We start from the raw sequence: 19,690 nt of genomic DNA on the forward strand, positions 1-19,690 counted from the left end.
GATTTAACGTCGTTCTTGTATCACCAGCTTTCAGCGGGGTGTTCGAGAGTTTCGAACGATTAAAATATTCTTAATCTTCGTTCGGGAGATTGCCCAATTATCTTAAGTAATTTGATTAACGAAAGTCGTACAAAAGTAATTTCCTTCAGTAGTTTATTATGCTTTTACAAAGGAGCAATAGATAAAATTTCATAACGAGTTGGTAAAATTAAGGCGAAAACAGTTGGGACAATTTCGTTTACAGTAACAAATTTAAGTAAATTAATCCGCAGTATGTAAAGCGGAATGTTTACGTTAAAAGTTGACTTTTTGGCGTTCTAAGTTCTTTAAAAACTTGTACGAATTCTGGATTCTTAGTTAATTTGTCTACTAAATTACGTGGTTATTTATTAAGCGAAATATTTGAAAGTCTTTTTAAGAGGAATAAAATTTCCAAGGAAAAATATTCAGGGTTGAAACATTGCTCGAGTCACCGACGAAGGGTTAATAAAGCTTCGAGATTCGAAAGTCGCTGGTATTTCGTCACTCCACGGTTGATTGCTTAGGAATTCTGAACGATTAAAATATCCCTACGCTTCGCTGGAAAATTACCTGGCTATCTTAAGGAATTTACTTCCGCTGTGATTGCCAGGTAAGATCAGGGAAATGTCCTTCTACTATAGCGCCATAACTACGTAATAAAGTTTCGAGATTCTAATGTCGTTCGCATTTCACGGTTTTAAACGGTTAAAATATCTCTGTCTCTCGTTGAAAAATTGAATATTTATGTAAAAATATGGAAAATGTACATAGATTAAGTTATAAAACAGTTATTACAAACATACACTATCCATACTGTATAGTCGTCTTAAACAAAAAATTTTATGTTACCACATATAAAATTATATGTTTCAAGTATAATTAGTGCTAAAGATGGTCTCGTTAAATATTGCGATTTGTCCATCTGATCGATCATCGACTGTCCACGTATTTTATTAATCTTTGCCAAGTGCACACTTGCAACAAATGTCTCGTAATTTCCAAAACTCTCTGCCTCTGCACACGCTAAGTCAGCTGCCCGATTCAATGCTCACGCAAATTCTCAAGCTCACCCCTAAGTCGGCCCGTCGACCAGATCATCTGGTCCATCAATAAAATATATCGGCTCATCATCCGCACGCCAGCCGGGGGCCTACGGCTTTCCTTTGGCTCACGAAACCAACCACCATACTATTACAACCTTATGCAACGTTGTGTGGCAGGATCGACCGTGTGTCGGTACGCACGTCCAGCTCATTACGTTGATTGCCGGCGCAATAAGAGATCAGTCGCGCGTCTCGCCGCTAGTAAGCGTCGCACGTACTCGCCTCGGTTTGATTCCTCCTGTAATTGCTCGCTACGAACCGCGTAATGTATGCTTGGTAGAAGAAGAAGACCAGATAAGTCGATAAAGGAGGAGAACGAAGATGAAAGGGCAAGAAAAAACATGGATCTGCGTCTTATGGGTCGTGACTGGAAATCAAAGGTGCAACAAAGGCGCTGGAAAGTTGCAACATGTGGTTACCGAGGCGGAAACCAGCCCCCGCTCCTCGAGGTCCCCCGTGCTGCATCTTCCTGGCTCTTTATCCGGCGTGCGTGTCGAGGTTTGTACGAAAATCTTGTGCCTGAACGATTTACGCTTTCGTGGACGGCCCTTTCTGCAGCGAGATGGATTCTACACGGTGTATATTCATCGAGGGGAATATACGAGGGTGCAAGAGGGGTTGAAGTCACGCAAAGCTTCTACCTTAGGTAACTACGTGACCCGTCAGAACTACTAGAAGATTATCGCGAAGAAGTTTGCGAGTGAGTTGCTTGAGAAACTCGAGAAGGAAAATTCGAAGGGCAAATCGTATTTTTGAGGTGGCGTTACGTGATTGTCTGTGATGGACGTGACTACGCAATCTTCAATTGCATTTTCCTCTTTCTTTTTTATTTTTATTTAATTGTATATATTCTCTTGCCTCTTCTATGTTCTTCTAAAACACCATTTAAGTAAATTCGATCAACAGAAATCGTTTAATCGGATATTAACTAAAATTTGATTGAAATAGACCAAGTTCCTATAATAGAATTTCACCGTATTTCCATTTAATTGCCAAAAATGCTGCGACTCTCGAGCTCTCGCTCGCTGTTGCGTATATTTCTCAGCGAGCCGAGAAAGTATACCAGCCTTGAATTGCACACTGTCAAAATAGATCTAGCACGGTGGAGAATGTTATTCGCGTCACTGTTGTTCGATACTTTTTCTAGGTGCAGTGAGAGTAGATACATAATTGCTTAGAATTACGTAGCCGACTGGCGATAAGGGAAAAGAATGTTAATCGAAAGATAAAATGACAAACGAGGCGAATTCTGGCCGGTGTGTGCGGCACGCTATCGGCAAGCAGACCAAAATTTATTAAACGTCGATTGGTTCGTATTAACGCATAGACCGGCGGCGATCTCATAGGAAAACTTAGGCTGACTCGCTTGTGGTTTGTTAAAAACTAGTTCTAACGGCACCGGCAACAGATTTTCTTGCAACACGGTATTTCCTGATAACGCAACCCAGATCACCGGCCGGTTCACCGACGCACACCATTAACATGTGTACTTATAATAACCAGTCGTCCTGTAATTACCAGAGCCGCACCGCCTGCTACTCCTACGCGTTTTCTCGCGAGTACCCGACCGGTCAAACTTTACGGATTCCATCTGCGTCCCCTTTCCCTTCGTTGAAGAATTCCTCGCGAATGGAAAAACCGGAAACTGACAGAACTAGTTGAACGGATTTAATTATATCCTGTGGCAATAATCCGAGTCGATTTTCCCGAGGCCTGTTCTCCGACGATAACTTCTATTCAACTCGACCGGCAGAATAATTTTCGACGTGTAGACACCGCTGGAGCCTGTAATTACACGATCGTCGCCGATAACGCCGCGAACCTTCTCTCGCTCGATTCTCCCCCCTCTTACAAGCAATCGAATCGCGATTAATCACGACCCTTTCGAAGTCGTACGAAAATTTTATCTTCTATTTATTGGATCTTGCCCGTTTCGCGAGAGAAAGCGAGAGAAGGATGAAAAGAGGCAGCGCTTCGACGGGTGAGAAGCTGTTAGTCGCGTTAGCGCCGCAACGAAAGCGCGGTTAGCGCCGCAACCGGAGCAATCGCGACCCGATCGGTGCACGCTCGAATGCGTCCGCGTCCACAGCCGTGGCTGATCTTAATTACAATCGCAAATGAGACGGCGAGAGGATAATTGCGGCGCATGTCGCAAGTCGCTACAATGTTGTCCGGCTGGTGTCTCCATGGCATAACACGGTCACGTATCGGCCATGTTTCTGTCGTGCGAAAATAGGCGCATTCTACTGTTTGTAGGTTTGATAAGAAAGCTCTGTCGTTTTTACTTCTCGAGAGAAAAGGGCTTAGTCGAAGACTACGAACAAACTCTCCATGTCTACAAACGAAAAATACCATAAATCACATTTAACATTTTCTATAGGGCAAGAACTTCAAAATTCGTTTACGATAATATTACTGTGTTACCAATACCAGATACTGCTCGATGAAGTTGATCGGCACTATCACAAGTATTTCTGATCGATACAGATGGAGTTACTAGGATACCTTTCATATGATTTATTCTTATTGATAAGTATCTTTGTCGCAGATATAGAGAAATATAATATATTCCCCTTTCTCTTGAAAGCGATTGAAAGTAGGATTTAATTTCTGACTGGGAAGAGCTTTATTAGCTTCGACCTATAATGCGAAAGCTTTTTTATATTTTAAAGGGGTCGGTAATTCCATTAGTCCACTTGTCACCGCAGGGGAAAAGTCTTTCGATTTTAAAATGGTGTCATAACCGAGCTGCGAATTCCGCAGGCCGAATGATAAAAAACCTGGACAATCGTCGCGTGTTGGATAATTATTGGATTATCCCGGTTTTAGCCGTAACTATCCGCTAGGCACACGTATATTCTGCTTTATTAAGAGTACCGGCTCGGTCACGTGCATTCTAACGACTGCAGTCGATCGATAGTTCGCCAATGCGTTTCCGTTGACACCCTTCTAGGCGATACAGTTGCACTGGCGCATAAGTAATGTTTATATTTAGACGTTTTCCATTCAACGTGATACGCTGTCCACATGTTTTCACAAGGAAAATTTTTATATGCGCTGTTGTTCATGAGCAGCCAGACGCTTGGTCAATTTGTAGTAATAATATGCGAATTTTATTAAAGTATACAAATTAACGACACATCGGTAATTAGAAATAACGTTTAATAAGATTTTATGAAATTGAAATTATATGTTAGAAAACATTTCCTTATCCATTCACTATCTAAATATCAATGGGTTCCATTGACCCGTAGCGATCCTCAAATTTTTATATTCTAATCTGGGCATTCTTTTAATAAGAAAAAAGATATTCAACGTTTTAATAAAGATTACGATTATTAATTCGAACATGACACTCGAAAACTACAACTAACATTTTCAGCGCAATTCATTCAATTGCCAAAAATCTTCTCAATGCGTGGAACGGTGAATGAATCTCGTTGACACTCTTCCGAGGAGTTCACACCTTCTCCAACCATAATCCATGCGGATGTAACACTCGCGAACGAGACTTTCGCTGGTTCAACTAAGATTTCACTTATTAAACGTCAATAAATCACTCGGCCGTGTCACTTTGTATCGTTTACCGCTTTGCTCGCACTAATAATTCGTTATGTCCGTTTATTCAGGCATTTATTAAATATGTAAATCGTGGAACTTTCCTTTTTATATGCTGTCTCGTTCACGGTTTATTGCGTGCTGTTTGCCAAACGATCGCCCTCCATGCGATATTGCCCGATATCTCGATTGATAGTTAACAAAAACGCTTGCAGTCGCGCGTTTAAAACGGATGAACGTTCGATTTACTCGATAGCGCGTTTCCGGCGACACGATTTGTACGATCAAGCATTTCTGCGACAAATTACGTGCTATCTGTGCGAAGGACATTCCTTCCCTCCTCTTTTTTTCTCCCCCTGTCTTTGAGGTTGCATTTTAATTGCTTCGTCTTTCTCTCTTTCTCTATTCCTTTAACAATCTCGACAACGATTATTGACGTTTCGGGCTGTCGTTGTCGAGCAGAGATACGAGCTCATTATTCGAACCAGAGACTTTATCTTATCTACCTTGTAAAGCTACTAAACGATATTACGTGGAAATAGTGGCCCTGTTTCTCTCTTATATCGCGTACAAAAATGATATAAAAGCAACGAGCGACAAGCTCGGCCTAATAGTCCGGCTCCGAGCAAGGCTGTTTTACAATTACGACACAGAGAATTGGAGCCATTAATATCTCTAACCGCGCGATTTGATCCTTCGTGGCTGACGTTCACGAGCCTTTAAAGAATCTGCGAGGATTATGATTTACGATTTCGATGTTCCTCTATTTCACCGGGTGTAAATTACTAGACAGTTTTTTGCTCCTCAACCTCTGCTCTTATGTTGCCTTCACACTCATACTCACGAATACGCTACGAATAAATTGATTTTGATTTAGTTTTTGTTAGTTTATTCAGATTGCTGTCTCGTTATTGCAGCATTCCCTTCGATTATGATATAATTTTACTGCAGAATGTTTCTAACACGTCTAATGAAAAAAAAAAGAACGGAGAATTCTCATTAAAGCATCAAGAATTCTTTCAAACAGAAATAGAAACACGATGGCATTTTTAATACCACGATTACAACGGATACGGTATCCTGACGAATTAAACATCTGAAATATGACGTAGCTGCTCGTAAGGATCAATATAAATTGTTCGGTCATGTTCGTCAAAACTTACTAGAACCGTAACCTAGTTCGACCATACTTCGAGTCATAAAGCAAGTTTGAAGGGAAGAACTTCAAAAATCCATTAGAAGAACGTAGGTACGTGGTTTCGTCTCGAATTCGTATGGTCAGACATTGTAGAATGCCGCCTTATAAAATGATACACTCGTACGACCTATCCGGCCGATTTCTGGCCCACGATTTCCGGGAATAATGGAAACACGAAGGTTCCTTCTGTCTAACCTCGAAATGGAAGAAAGAATACCGTGGCGAGGCCTCGGGTAATGAGTATAATCAAAACGATTTAGTAGAAAAGTAGCCGCCAGCTATACACGGTTTACTACGGTTCCACTACGCAGCCTTGTGCAGTTGAATTTAAATTTCGAACCGAGACTTTTACACAACCATAATATTCGCTGGTCACGAAGACGCCATCTGATGGACGACCAAATTACCGGTCTGACCGTCTTAGAACTGCCCTTTTACTATTCGTCTCTAGCTCTCTGCACTATTGTTCCGTTCGTCTAGCTTCCTTCATAGTTTTTGTGCATCGCTACCGGCAAACCAAATTTGCAAACAGATCTTCTATTCACAGACGTTTTTTGGCGTCTACGAGACCTCTGGATCATCCTCCATAGAACAATCTGACGGCAACCGCAAGATTCGAAGCTATTTTGATTCGAACAACGCTATTCGTTATTATTAGGATGATGCAAGTGAAACTAGCTTTCTTCCAATGAAACTGTAGTCACGCGTAGCTTCTTCGAAATATATTCCATTTGAATAAAGTAATTTTCCTGTTACTCCGTCCACTTCTCCGATGATTAATTCCGTTATTCCGGGATTATTAGTTTCTTAGAATGGAAACATTTTTGCGACAAGCCTGTCGAATGATTTACGCGTTAAAAAATCGTGTAGTTGGAATAAAAGATGTCTAACATTACCCAAATGTTACATTTATGTAGGTAACAAACTATAGAATATAGTTTTTCTTATTTAGCATGGAAAACACGAGAAATTGGAAATATTTCAATGTATTTTCTAAAATAAAAGAAGTGATAGACAGAACGTTTCAACCAGCGAGACAAATTCCAATTATTCATGACGGTCAATAATAAGCTTCTCACAATTCTATTATAAGTCTTCCTCGCATTGAATATACGTCATTTGCGCCTAATACATTCTTCCGTAATATGCTTAATAATTGACGTTAGGACAAAATTTAATGGGCCGTCAAATTCAAACCCGGCAGAGACAACATTTCATATGCATCAGCCTAATATATGGTAACGATGCCTCAAGATAATGAGAGAATCACGTGTCTGGTCTTGTCAGGAGGATGATTCATTCGTCGTGTTCGCTCATGGACGAAACATGTCCATGCGAGTATACGTGGAAGGTTGCCAATATATAAAGGGAATACGTAAGGCTCGATTAACGTCACCAGCAATAAAACGTCGTAACGTATCGACAAAGTGATTCGAGTGGAGACGAATCGTTCTCCAATGAGACCATCATCCCTTTCTCTCGTCGTTAAGGAGAGCCTCGAAATTACGAGCAGCAAATGTTCACCGAGAAATCGATGTAAAAATCCATCTCGGAGAAAAATCCTCCAATAACTTCATTCCTGGCCAGCTTTCGACCATTGTTCAGGTATAAGAACAAAGGAAGGAGGGCGGCGAGGAGCGAGAAAGAAAAACGACACGAAGATGGAATTACCGTCTGGTCCAGCGGTGCGCGTATATATATTGGGAGCCGGTAGATTTATGTAGGTGCAGGAGGAGAAGGTATTATGGTGGATAAACTAGGAAACCGGTGACCTGACCGGTATACCATCTTGGCTGGTGGAGGTAAATGCCGACAAGGAATCTTTGTTCTATCCTCCGGTTCCAATTACTGTATCCGTAACCATTATATATTCCGCCGAAAATTCATTTAAATTCCTCCAGAGTTTCCGTGAATGTTTTATGTAAATTATGTATCGATAATGAAATTGGAGATTTCGGCGCGTTTGTGGGAAATTTAAAAATACGCAGAATATGCAGAAATATATAAAATATCCTGTGTAGTGTACTTTCAGACCTCGAACTTTTTTTATCTGTGTCCAGTTTTCGTTTTAATCGAAAGGAGAATTTTAATTTCTAGTATAACGTTGAAACGAGGAAACACGTTATATCAATTGCGATTCTTTCTTTGTTTCTGTAGAATTACGAAACTTTCTAAGGATAGAAATATACGATTCCGACGAAAATAGTTTAAAGAACGGGAAACGATTAACAGGTGAAAAAAACCACTTAATAATATAAATTTGTAATATAAATTAATTGTATTGAATGAAACTATAAATTTGCATGAATATCCGCAGGTCGTACTGTGTAGTATTGCGTAAAGATAACAATTTGCATAACGATCGATCTTCTCTCTGTTCTACTGACACTTCGATCGTCCTTGTAAATAGCAACGTGTATCAAGATGGATGGGAAAATTACGATAAGGCATTATGTCACAGAAACCGTAACGTCACCAAAGGGTTCAGCAGCCTTCATACGTGGCGAGAACACGCAACAGAAGGAACACAACGAACGGTCGATGCTCGTACAGAAGACGACAGAGAGAAAACCGTCTCTTTCGCCGAAGGGGGTCGAGATTATCGTTCGTGGGCTGGAAAGCCGAGGATAAACCGATGAAGGGTTGTTCTTCCAAGCCAATGGCGCGTGCCTGCTGTTGATCACCCCTTCCACGCTTTATTATTCCGATGCAACCCCGTTAAAACACGCCCCAATAGCCGTTCAGCTGCTGCAGAATCCGGCTACACATAGCGAATGGTGCTCTATTTTTTGGAGAAACAAATCTCTTAACAGAGACGCTCGAATTTTTTTTTTTTTCTTTTCTGTCGATCCACTTGGTTGAGTCGTTTATTGGCCGCGCGAACGACCAGACGATTCGAGAGATGCAAAAAAAGAAGGTCTCTTAAAAAATAGTAATGTTTCGTCGCCGCATACCTGGCTCTGTCTATATATAAAAAGAGGGATAGCAAGGAAAGGATTGTTGCGTAATAATGGCGTGAAGCTCTCACAATGTATATTTATTCCTGGATTGTCTGCTGCTAGTCTAGAGAGGTTATCTTCCACGAGGAGTCTGATTATTCCTGTCTTCGTATGAATATACAAAGAGGAGACGTCTATTTTATTTTAAGACACAATTATTCCTATCTTGTTTAACCTGAGTGTGGGCAACTGGACGGCTACTCATCTCTATGTTTGCTGTTTTATTCTCTGGGATCTCTTGTATAATTGAACTAATATTATCCAACAAACATTACAAGTCACGAGTTACAATTTATTACCTAGCATTGGGAAATTCTCTCACATAAGAGTAACAATACTGGCAGTAAAGCAAACGGAATTTTATAAACTACGAATCATCCGACTACCCTATTTGATTTAGGAGTTCGAAATTATAAAAGAAAAATTTATAATCTATAATCTCTAGCTTAATCGGCTCACCGATATGACTATTTGTTAAGTCATAGCGCAAGAAAGTCCTAAAGCAACTATATCATAAAATCGCTCCAAGTTGTCGAACGAGTCCTTAAAGATTAAGCTTCTAACTTATACACATGCTAGATAGACGTAAAACTTTACCTACATTCTGTATTCAACAATTAATATTCTATATCCTGCATCCTTTAAAACGAAAGTTACTTTACAAGATGGCCAGTTCAGGAACGTATTCTTCTCCTAACAACACTTGTTCTTTCTTCGGATCAAAGTTATACCTGGATGTTTCAAGTAAAACGAAAGTTTGGTTATTACGAATTCGGTTGAACCGCGAAACAACGTTTGCCGCATGTGTTCCATAGAAATATAGTCTTGGTAGTTCACGCGATGCATCGACACCTGGTCGAGAGAGCTGGTGCTCGAATATAACGGCGAGACACGAAATAATGCTGCTGCTTGTATTTCCGCCTGTTAATTTGGATAAGGCGATTGTCTCTCCTTCTTTTCCTCGGTTTTTTCTCGTACACTCGGCCGACAGCCACAGCATAGTAACAGAAGGTAATTCGAGCACGGTTAAACAGGGACCTGGGTAGCAAGAAGTCCCTTATACTCTCTAAGTACTTAATAAGGTCCGACAAGGGCGTCCCTAAAGCCACTTTAACCGTGTGTTCCCCTTTTGGAATTAAGATTCTTTACATGCCGGAAGAAACGACGGAGAAAAATGCCGATGATCGTTTCCTAAACGTTTCTGTCTTTTTCATTCCCCTCCCGTTCGACTGGTTAATATTCATTCGAGCGGCTACGATTCGCTTATAGCGTTCGCTTCTAAAGTTTATTAGACGCTGGATATGGGCGAACGTTGAAGGCTGATGAATTGGTATTTAGACGTGGATTATAATACGGCGTAAGATGATAGAGAATGTTTGTAGACTGGAATTTTTAAATTCTGAAATTTTCTGGCGAGGGTGAGTCGATATCTGAACTAACGTAAAATATTTAGAGTTTCTCGGCAACGGTTCGGTATTTTCTTTGGGTAAAATTTCTTGGCGAGGGTAGGGCCATACCTAAACTGACATAAGGAATTCGGAGTTTTTCGGGGAGGATACGAGATTTTCTCTACGTTAAAATGTTCGACAACTCGTACCAAATGTCCAGCTGGACAAATTGTAAAAGTATAAATTACGAATTGTAAAGTATAAATTAAATAAAAAAAGGAAAAAAATTCGTACACATCACATGAATTTCTAAGCTTCCTTGTCCTTGGCTATTGAGTGCGAATAAAACCAAACTAACGTATTTTAATTTGCGAATGTTCAACTTTTCAAACTTTTAAAGTCCTAAATCGCCAAATATCGAAATCTTCAAATCCCCCAAAATACCCTAATCTGCAAATTTTTTAATTTGCTTCCCTGTACAAATTATACTCGATAAGATCCTTAGCGGAACTTTCCTTAAAGTTGGCGGCTGTTGCATCGCAAGGAGCGCGATATAAAAATTTTCCTGCTCGTTGCGACGAATGTTTTAATCGCATCTTCAACTGGCGTACACCTAGGACTATCGTGGGGTCCCATCCGGACTGACCGCATTCTCACCCGCGTGACGTCAGCGTCGAAAGAGATCCTCTTTACCATGGAGCTCGTAGAGGAAGCTCATGAATTTGCGCCTGGCTACATGTCGGCTGGACGACCTTAAAAATTCCCGGTGTTCGTTTATGGCCAGCTAATTAGATTTTTATCTTCATTAACGGCCCCCGCCCGGCGAATCCAGTCCCGTGAATCGTTTCTTCGTCGACCACAGTTCACGCATTGCTCCACAGCCTGCGTGTACCGGGTGTCTCGCAATTAATTCTCATCGAATACCAGTTCGAATAACTTTTCAGCTCAATTTTAATGCATATCAATATTCAAGAGATACTTGACATACAAATCTTCCAAATCGTTTTTCCGATCCTTGTTAACGATACTTCATCTTCGTTTTGCTTACGAGAGTTCAAACTTTGTCTTTGGTTAACAAAATTATGCACCTTTAAAATTGGAATTGAAGAAATGGAAACGAAGGAGTGAAATCCGATAAATACTTGATATGGATCGTCGACCTCGCAAAGATACGGATCTCTCATGCGAACTGTCTACACTCTAAAACACGCAATGGTGCTTTCCATATGGAATAAATTCGTTAGAGAAAAGAAAAAGAGATAGTCATGGCGTCAATGTGCTGCAGGATACCGAGATCCGCAACACGCCCCTTCAGAATGCAATAGACCATGAGTGCTACACATGTGTTTAGAAACACGTCTCAAAATCAACAGCAGTCGCTATACAAACGTGCTCAGCGAGTCTATTCCTTCCCGTTTCTCTTTTCCTCCATGTTGAAAATTTTCTCTACTTTTAGATCTTTTTTTTCTCCTAAATTTATGTTCCTCGGCTTATATAATTTATGCGAGTTTCTCTAATCAAAAATAATCGTGCATATCCGATATTCCGTTTAGCAAAAATAACAACGCGTATCAGTTCAAAATCAGTATAATCACGCAGTTTCCAAAAAGACGCGCGAGTCGCGGAAACGAACGCATACGGCTGACTTTTATTCTCACGCCAGTGATTTGCATTAAATATTAATTCATATTTTACGAATCTAACATATTATCAACGAATTCGCCATGGCAAGACTGACGACGATACGTTTCTTTCAAGATGGAAGGTGCAGGAGTAGAGAGAAGGAGGCAGGTGCGTCGGGTTCTCTCAATTTATTCATGAATTCGTTTAATCGGTTTCTGCGCGTTGCCGGGCTATCTGGTTTTCTAGCTTTTTACGCCGGCCAGTTAATCAACGTTCATTCGTAGAAAATCATGCCGATAACGAGGAGCATAAATTCTTTATTAACCTGGATATATACCGTTCCCCTTTCCTTCCTTCCCGTCCCTATCGCCAAGCGTCCTGCTGTTTCGTACCGACCGAGGCTTTAAGGTAACGAAGAAACACTGTCTCGATGTTTTTGCGCTACTTAAACGAGAGGCGGAGACGAAAACTATTTACAACGACGAGGAGTAACCTTTTAAATCGCCAAATGTCTCGCCACGGGAGCCTGGCCTCTTCTCTCTTTCTCGAGCCACGACTTCCAGATATTCAGTTAGCCTAAATCCATCGCCATCTAACGCGGTAGAATTTAAACGACGTTCTCTTCGCTCCTCGATCTCGCGGAATCGTGACTCGCGAGAAGAGTACAGAGGAAGAGATACAGAAAGAAAAGAGATCGGTTGGATCGAGTACGCGCTGAGGCAATAAAGATACCACGGCAATTTATAGAATCATTCTTCTAGTCCGTATATCGCTTCGTGGATGGCTCGCGCGCCAACGAGTAGAAATTACATAATCTGCGAACACCGGGCAACAGTAAATTACGGTTTTATCGGTGCTCGTGCTACGAAGGAATTATCTCGAGCTAACTTAGCTACGTTAAATAATCTCGATCTTTTCCCCACCCTTTCGGGCGAGTTCTAACGTCAGGGTACTGGAAGTGGAATAAGAGAGATTCGAGAATTATGTCGCGGCGCGACTCCTTTCAAGTAGAATAAGGTGGAAGTGGAGGAGAATGGAGGCCAGCATTCGCAGGATAATCGATATCGAAGCTTCTTCGTGGTGGAATTCAAATGTTTGGCGTTTGGCTGAATTCCATGTGGAATCGTTGATTTTTCGAGCGAGCTCGAGTGGAATGAGCTCGCGTCTGCCATTCGAGGTTAAACAGCTTTGAAGAAACCGTGCCTTCTCTAGTCTTTTCACGCTTGATGAATACTAAAATAATAAACTACCATCGATCCCAAAATCTCTCATCCAATTTCTTTCGAGGATTCTAATTTTTCCAGTCGACGAGCATGGTGAAAATTGTCAATAATTCTCTAGCTCAATCTTCGAACGAAGAAGACTCGTTTTCTTGATAGATTCTAGAATAGCAGACTGCCATCGGCAATCCCCTAAAACTTTCAGTGTGTCTCCCTTATCTCCAACAAACCCAACATTTAATTTACTTGAATTCCAGCAGACCATTTCCAATTCCAGCTAACGAAAATCATCATGAGCTTCAATAATCCTTTGAACCATTCCTCGAGCGAAGAAGTCTCATTTTTTTTTTTTTTTGCGGGAGTTCGCGTTCTCTTTCACAGAACGCGCAACTCGGGCGTCCTCCACCGATTCCTAGAAGTTCCTAGAAAGTTATATCGCGGATTTCAGCGAGCTTAACGACCCTCTGGAATTCTTATTGCCGCAATGAAAGCCGCTTAACCAGGATTCTCCTTCTCTCTCTTTCTCTCTTTGTCTCTCTCTCTCTTTTTCTCGATTCTAGGCGATCGAAATACCGCGACGAACGGACAGGATCGCTCTTTTTGTCATAGTACGCTTGCGTTTCGAAGTCGCGGTTTCTGGGAAGAGGGTGGCACGAAACCGGGGCCAGGAATGCGGAGGAAAAGGACGAGACGCTGCTACATATTTATCGTACCGCATCGTCAAAGGCTTCTAGTAACGCAAAACCCGGCTTAGAGACCAGCAACCGGTGCACAAGAAACAGATCAGCCTTATTAATTAATTTAACCGGCCTAAATGAACCCAAAGAACGAGTGATTTCATTCCGACGCGGTCCGCTTTGGACGCGTGTGAACTGGGAACATAAAGTTTTTCAGAAGAAGGTACTGAACGCGATCGTATTCGAGAAGGGGCAAAGTACATTAACTCTAGAATTCTCGGATTATTGGAAGTTTCGAATCATTTCCCTGGTTGCTGTTCCGTATATCGAACCGTTGGCCTTCTAATTTTATTATTAGCTCGACACCAGTAATATGGAAGTATTAATAGAAATTTACTTTACCTTGATGGATCTTTAATTACAAAGGTTTCCGAAGTGACAGGGTTATTACCTGGAAATTGGTGCCACTCAGAAATATTTTAACAGAAATTTCCTTCGCTTTAACAGATCTTGGGCTAAAGAGTTTTCTAAGCTAACAGAATTTTACCCGAGTTCATTTTGTTAAAAGCCTATAATAAAGTCAATATCGAATTTTTGGTGAATTTGTGAGAAAAACTGCTTTTCGTTAATCCATAATAATAGAGATACATTTGTTCACGCATCTGTAAAGAAGACGTAATGTTCTAAAATTTCAGATTAGTTTCATCGAAAACAAGTACATTTGTTAATTAACTGGAAATATCGAAGTACAATGTTGAGTATATTAACAGTGTTTTTACGATAAGAAGAATAATGCCAATGAAAGAGTTGAACGAATTAAGTAATTACAAAATGATCTTCATAAAAGTATCCTGAAGATGTTAATGATGTTAACATCCGACTACCCCGTAGAACATCACGAAGGATTCTTTCTTTTCCCTCGTATATTCGATACGTAGAACCTCGATAAAGGCTCGATACAGCCTGGTAGGTATCCCAGTTAAATTTTTGACACAATCCTCTGGGACAAGGAAGGGAACTAGTTTCCAGCTCGAAGGTCTTCTAGTCTCGAGTTCGTAATGGAGGTAGCCCTCACCGTACGCTGCTGGCGCATTAATGGTGCGTCTAAAGCAGCCAACGGGAACAAAATGAATTTTCGAAGGCAGAAAAGAGAAAAAAAAAGGAATTGTGGTTTCATGAGAAAAAAAGTGAAAGAGAAAGAGAGAGAAGGGGCGAGAAAAGGGGAGAGAAGAGAAGTCCCGGGGCTGGGCATGGCTTACGACCGCTTCTTGCTAGAAACGCATGAATAATGCAACAATTGGCCGGAGCGAGGACGATCCTTTGTTTTCGCAGGCCCTTCGTTACCAGCCGCCAAATTGCTCGCGAGCTATCCGTCTCGTCCGCTAGTCACCGACCAATTTTCGTGCACAGCGTACACCTCGTCTCCCACCTTCCGTTAACTCACGCCATTCTCTGCCCATTTCACTCTTCTTTTCGCGAAGCAACACCCTCCCATCGTAACCGTGGAACGATTAATAATTATCATGCCAGGCATCCTCATCAAACTATACACAGCTGCGTTTCAGTTAGACGGATAGAACGGTGAACGTACATACACGTAGACGGATAATCTGTTCCACGAAATGAATTAGATTAGCGAAACCTGTCCTAGAATCTAGAAGGATCTAGCCGCACGATAATGCTCGTTACGTGGTTCCGACGGATTTCTGCTTCCGTTTGGACTGCAAACTGATATTATCTACTCGTTAACGAATTCAATAAATACACTCACATTCTCGTCCGAGTCGAAAGAAAGCTACAAAATACGCAATTTTTTGTGTAATAAAATAGGTTGAAAATTCATAAAATATAGTGGAACTTGGTTTGCCTTCGGTACGTATAGGTAGCAAAGAATACTTTCCATTGCTCTTAAATTTACTTGACGTTATTTCGTTACGTATTTCCTCGTCTCACGGCGAACGAAATCATGCATGTGAGTGATTGTTTGTTTAAGAATCGATCTAAGACGAGAAGATTTTGAGAAAACGCGTATATCAATCGCAGATTGTCCGAGCTTAAAGTCATTCGTCTTTCTTATACATTGAACTTCCATCATTTCAAAAATAGTAGGGGGCAATAGGAGAAGAATAGAAACGAGAATTCGTCGGAATTATCTTAATGAAGTGTCACTAATGTTCATCTCGAACGTTTCTCTTTTCTCCGAGAGAGATTCTTCCGAAGATCCTACATCTCTGGACACTTCAGGTAGCAGTGTTCCCTTGCGTTCTCAACTACGAGTAAAGAAGAGAACCAAGATTTTCTATGATAAAGTGCTCGTGGAATCTTGGAGCGAGGTACAGCGCGGGCCTTAGAGAGTCTTTCTTCTTCTCGTTCGAAAGCGAACCGAGCAGAGCTTTGTAAGTCGGGCGCAACGAGTTTAACAAGAACTGTGCCGGACAGGTGAAGTAATTCGAACCCCATCGTCTATAAATAAGCCAGTCTTTCCGGATCCACGAGCTCGCCATCGATACATCAGCTATGTTCTCCTATAACGAGTAACGAGCATCTTGGTATCTCGATACAAACGATCGCGATAAATTCGTCAAAGATGACAGAATTGTACCATTAATGTATCATAAAATAGAACGAAAAGTTTTAACAACGTACCGAATAAAAGGTACTAAGCCAGGATAGAAATGATTTTACAATCGCCGGACTTTATAAGTACCGGTTGTAATTTATATTCCTCCGCCATATAATTACTCGAAAGCGCTACTCTATCAAATAAAAAATTCGATTCCTGTCATTCCGAGCCCTGACCTAAAAATGGGATTCAACTATGAATATCGCGCTAATAAACGAACAATCCCGGACTCGTCGTGAGAAAATGTTTTCGTACAGGTAGAAAGAATTCTTCCTTCTGCGTGTACGAATATATTTTTAGCACAGGTAAGGTACGTTGCGTCTATGAGCGGTAAACACACGCTAAAAATCGACGTTCGAGCGGGTGGAACCGAAAAACGCCCCCTCATCCATCCTGATTTCTCTCTCTGTCTCTCTCTGTCTATCTGTCTGTCTCTCCCCCCCCTCCATCTCCATTCTTCGTGCATCGACGTTCGGCAAAAGGATCTTAGTTGGTCTCTTGGTATTGGTCAAAACGTCGGTGATGCTGGTACCTGTTTCGATTTACCTGAGAAAGGACTGTCCGCGTTGGAGGAGAACAGAGAGAAGATGGATACACCGTATGGAAAGAGAGACTTCTCGAGGAATACTTCGGTATCGATGTTGTGGCGGGTAGAGAGGGGGCAGAGAGTTAGCCCTCCTGATCCCCTGTCATTTGCCGCGAGCTTCAAGTCCTGAAGATCTCGAAGGCTTCGTCGTCCAACTATGCTGCGTGCATCTACGATTCTCCACCCACTCATACACGCGTAAATCTCACCAGAGTTGCCAGACTTGTGTTGTGCTACGTTCGATTGTTGTATTGGTGGACGTACTCGGACACAGCACTCACATACCTGCCAGGACTCGCCATACTCTCCCCCGTCTCTGAACGACTCTCACCCTACTTATCCTTTATACCTTTATACCTGGCATGGACGAGCTCCGTGCACCGACGTGGAGATACACGCGTCATTAAATAATCCTGGTCCGACGCTCATCAGGATCTTTACGAGGCGAAATAATATTCGGCCGACCGTCCTGCGGATAGCCGCGCGATATTTTACGTAAGGATCCCCCGGATGCCTCGTCCTTCTTCCTCTCACTTTACAAGGATCCTCTCCCACTCTTTATATCTTTGTCTATCGGGTTGGTTCTTCTACCGGGTAGATTCTCGCCAGCGAAAAACTTTTTTCTTTCTTCTGGTCTCGTCATTTTTCTCCGCTCGTCTTCATCTTTTTTCTTCTCCACGTTTTCTGATTTGTTATTGCACGCCAGACTCGCTGTGGCGTATCACGCAACCGCGAGAGATCATGTTTTATTTATGCGTTACTTACGACCGCTCTCACCTACAAAATCTGACCATCTCTGCTCTGGATGCCACTTTGAAACCTGGACACGTTCGCCATGATAATTGCTAGGTTTTAACGAGTTATGTATTGCTGAAGTATGGATAAGAGGGACGTTCGACGAGTTAATTAATCTTCAACCTTTCGCCATTCTATTGTTCCTTGTTTTTTTCCGAACTCTGCACGAGATTTATTTCCCTGATGATATCTGACATACATAATTGTAACGTTTGTTCCTTACAGAAACCTGGCGACCTAGAGGGAAAGAAGAAAGAATTCGTTGTGCAACCAATCCGCCAATAATCCAAACCGAAGCACGAGCAATGATTTATCGGCCGGCGCAAGGAGCAAACGGAAGTTCAGTGAATCGTGACGGCGGATTTATCGTACGAGTTCTATCTTTGAGCCTGGCGAACGAGGAAACGATCGCGAAGCTTTAAATAATACGTCTGAGAAACAGGGGGGAGGACGGAAAATAGGAGAGTACGGAATATACTTGTTCCTTCTAATGATTCGTTTTCGAGAAAATGAGCACTGAAATTTTCCTACGGTAACGGACAGCTCGAAAACATCGTCTCGAGTAAGTTTCCTACTTCTGGTTGCTATAAACACAGACCAGAATAGAAGTAATGGCTTCTGCGATAATAAACCATCTTTCTAGCCAAGTAATACACGTTCTCTAGATGTTCAGCCTTGATTTTCAAGATAAACAAGATTTCACACTCCTCTTGTCTTCGAGAAGTAAGTACTTTCATTGTTCTTCCTGTTCTGAAATTAGTTTCTAACTATCGAATTAGATTCCATCGAAATTTCTTACATTTCGTGATGAACCGAGAGGTACGAACAATTACGTTCCGGAATATTCGTTGTTCAAAAAAGTCTTTTTTCAAGCGAACTTGTTTCGTTCTGCGAGAAACATAAATCTAATAATTGTAAATGAACGCGTCTTCAAGATTTTAACGTGACCTCGTATAATAGGCGGATACACAGTGATTCGTTCCAGACATTTTCTCTCGTATTCGGAGCTCTTCGATGAAAGAAATTCTATGACGAATTTCTTTGTAGCATGGTGCAATAGCAAAATATGACGCAATTGTCTACGTATTTAATCGCTTGAACAGCCAGAAATAACTGGAATCATTTGAACAGTCAACAACAATTTATCGTTTATGATGGAAAAGTGAAATGTTTTAGTGCGTGCTGTTAATTCGATCGACCGTATTGAAACAAGGACAATAATCTCGATATTATTCAAGACATCCATTCAATTATATCCAAATCGACGTATCCTCAACATAGGAATTACATTTGCAGCGGTGGTGACGGTGTCGCAGGTATTATTCCGTGTTCAGCCGGATGGCATTGCAGGCAGACCGGAAACTCCAAATTCGCGTGTCGCGCCACCTGCCCTCCGATAATTATTCCAAGATCGCTCGCCGGTGTTATCGAGTGTACCCAGGGCGTTAACTTCTATTACGTTCTCGAACTACGATTCAACGGACCATGAGTCTCGAATATCAGCCGGCTTCTAGCGTAGAAATACTTGGTTCGCGTGTTTCACGCGACTCGTGTCCGCAAACAATGCTCGATCTTCGTGGATCTTTCCAATTAAGCGGGCTGAAGGGGCTCGTCTCGATCAGGTGCAAAGAAAGAGAGGGATGCACGAGACCTTGCTCGTGTTCCTCTCTTCTTTTCCTCGTTGGTCGAAGAGAGCGATCAGGAAAGGGAAGTCACAAAGTTCTCGAGAAATCTCCTTGAACACGGTCGCTCTTCATCCGTCTACGCTCGTCGTTTCTTTCTCATTTCGTTTCTTTCTTTGGCCTCCTTCTTCGCGTTTCCTCTTCCAATTTCTCGATACGAGCTGGCGACATTCGTTGGCTCTTTTCCGAGAAGGATAATAATTCTGCAATTTCGGAG

General features: G+C 41.7%; 1 protein-coding gene and 1 long non-coding RNA gene across 11 annotated transcripts in view; one reads left to right on the forward strand and one right to left on the reverse strand.

Annotated features, from left to right (window-relative positions):
• The window catches only part of Ca-beta (Calcium channel protein beta subunit), a 97,235-nt gene that overhangs the window by 63,613 nt on the left and 13,932 nt on the right, over nucleotides 1–19,690 (reverse strand). The gene's annotated exons all lie outside the window — the stretch shown is intronic.
• LOC143303313 (uncharacterized) lies at nucleotides 1,295–18,442 on the forward strand. The gene is made up of 2 exons (XR_013059492.1): nucleotides 1,295–1,622; nucleotides 18,017–18,442. It is a non-coding gene; the product is annotated as an uncharacterized LOC143303313 (long non-coding RNA).

This window comes from Bombus vancouverensis, chromosome 11 (genome assembly GCF_051014615.1).
Source record: "Bombus vancouverensis nearcticus chromosome 11, iyBomVanc1_principal, whole genome shotgun sequence".
Lineage (NCBI taxonomy): Eukaryota > Metazoa > Arthropoda > Insecta > Hymenoptera > Apidae > Bombus > Bombus vancouverensis.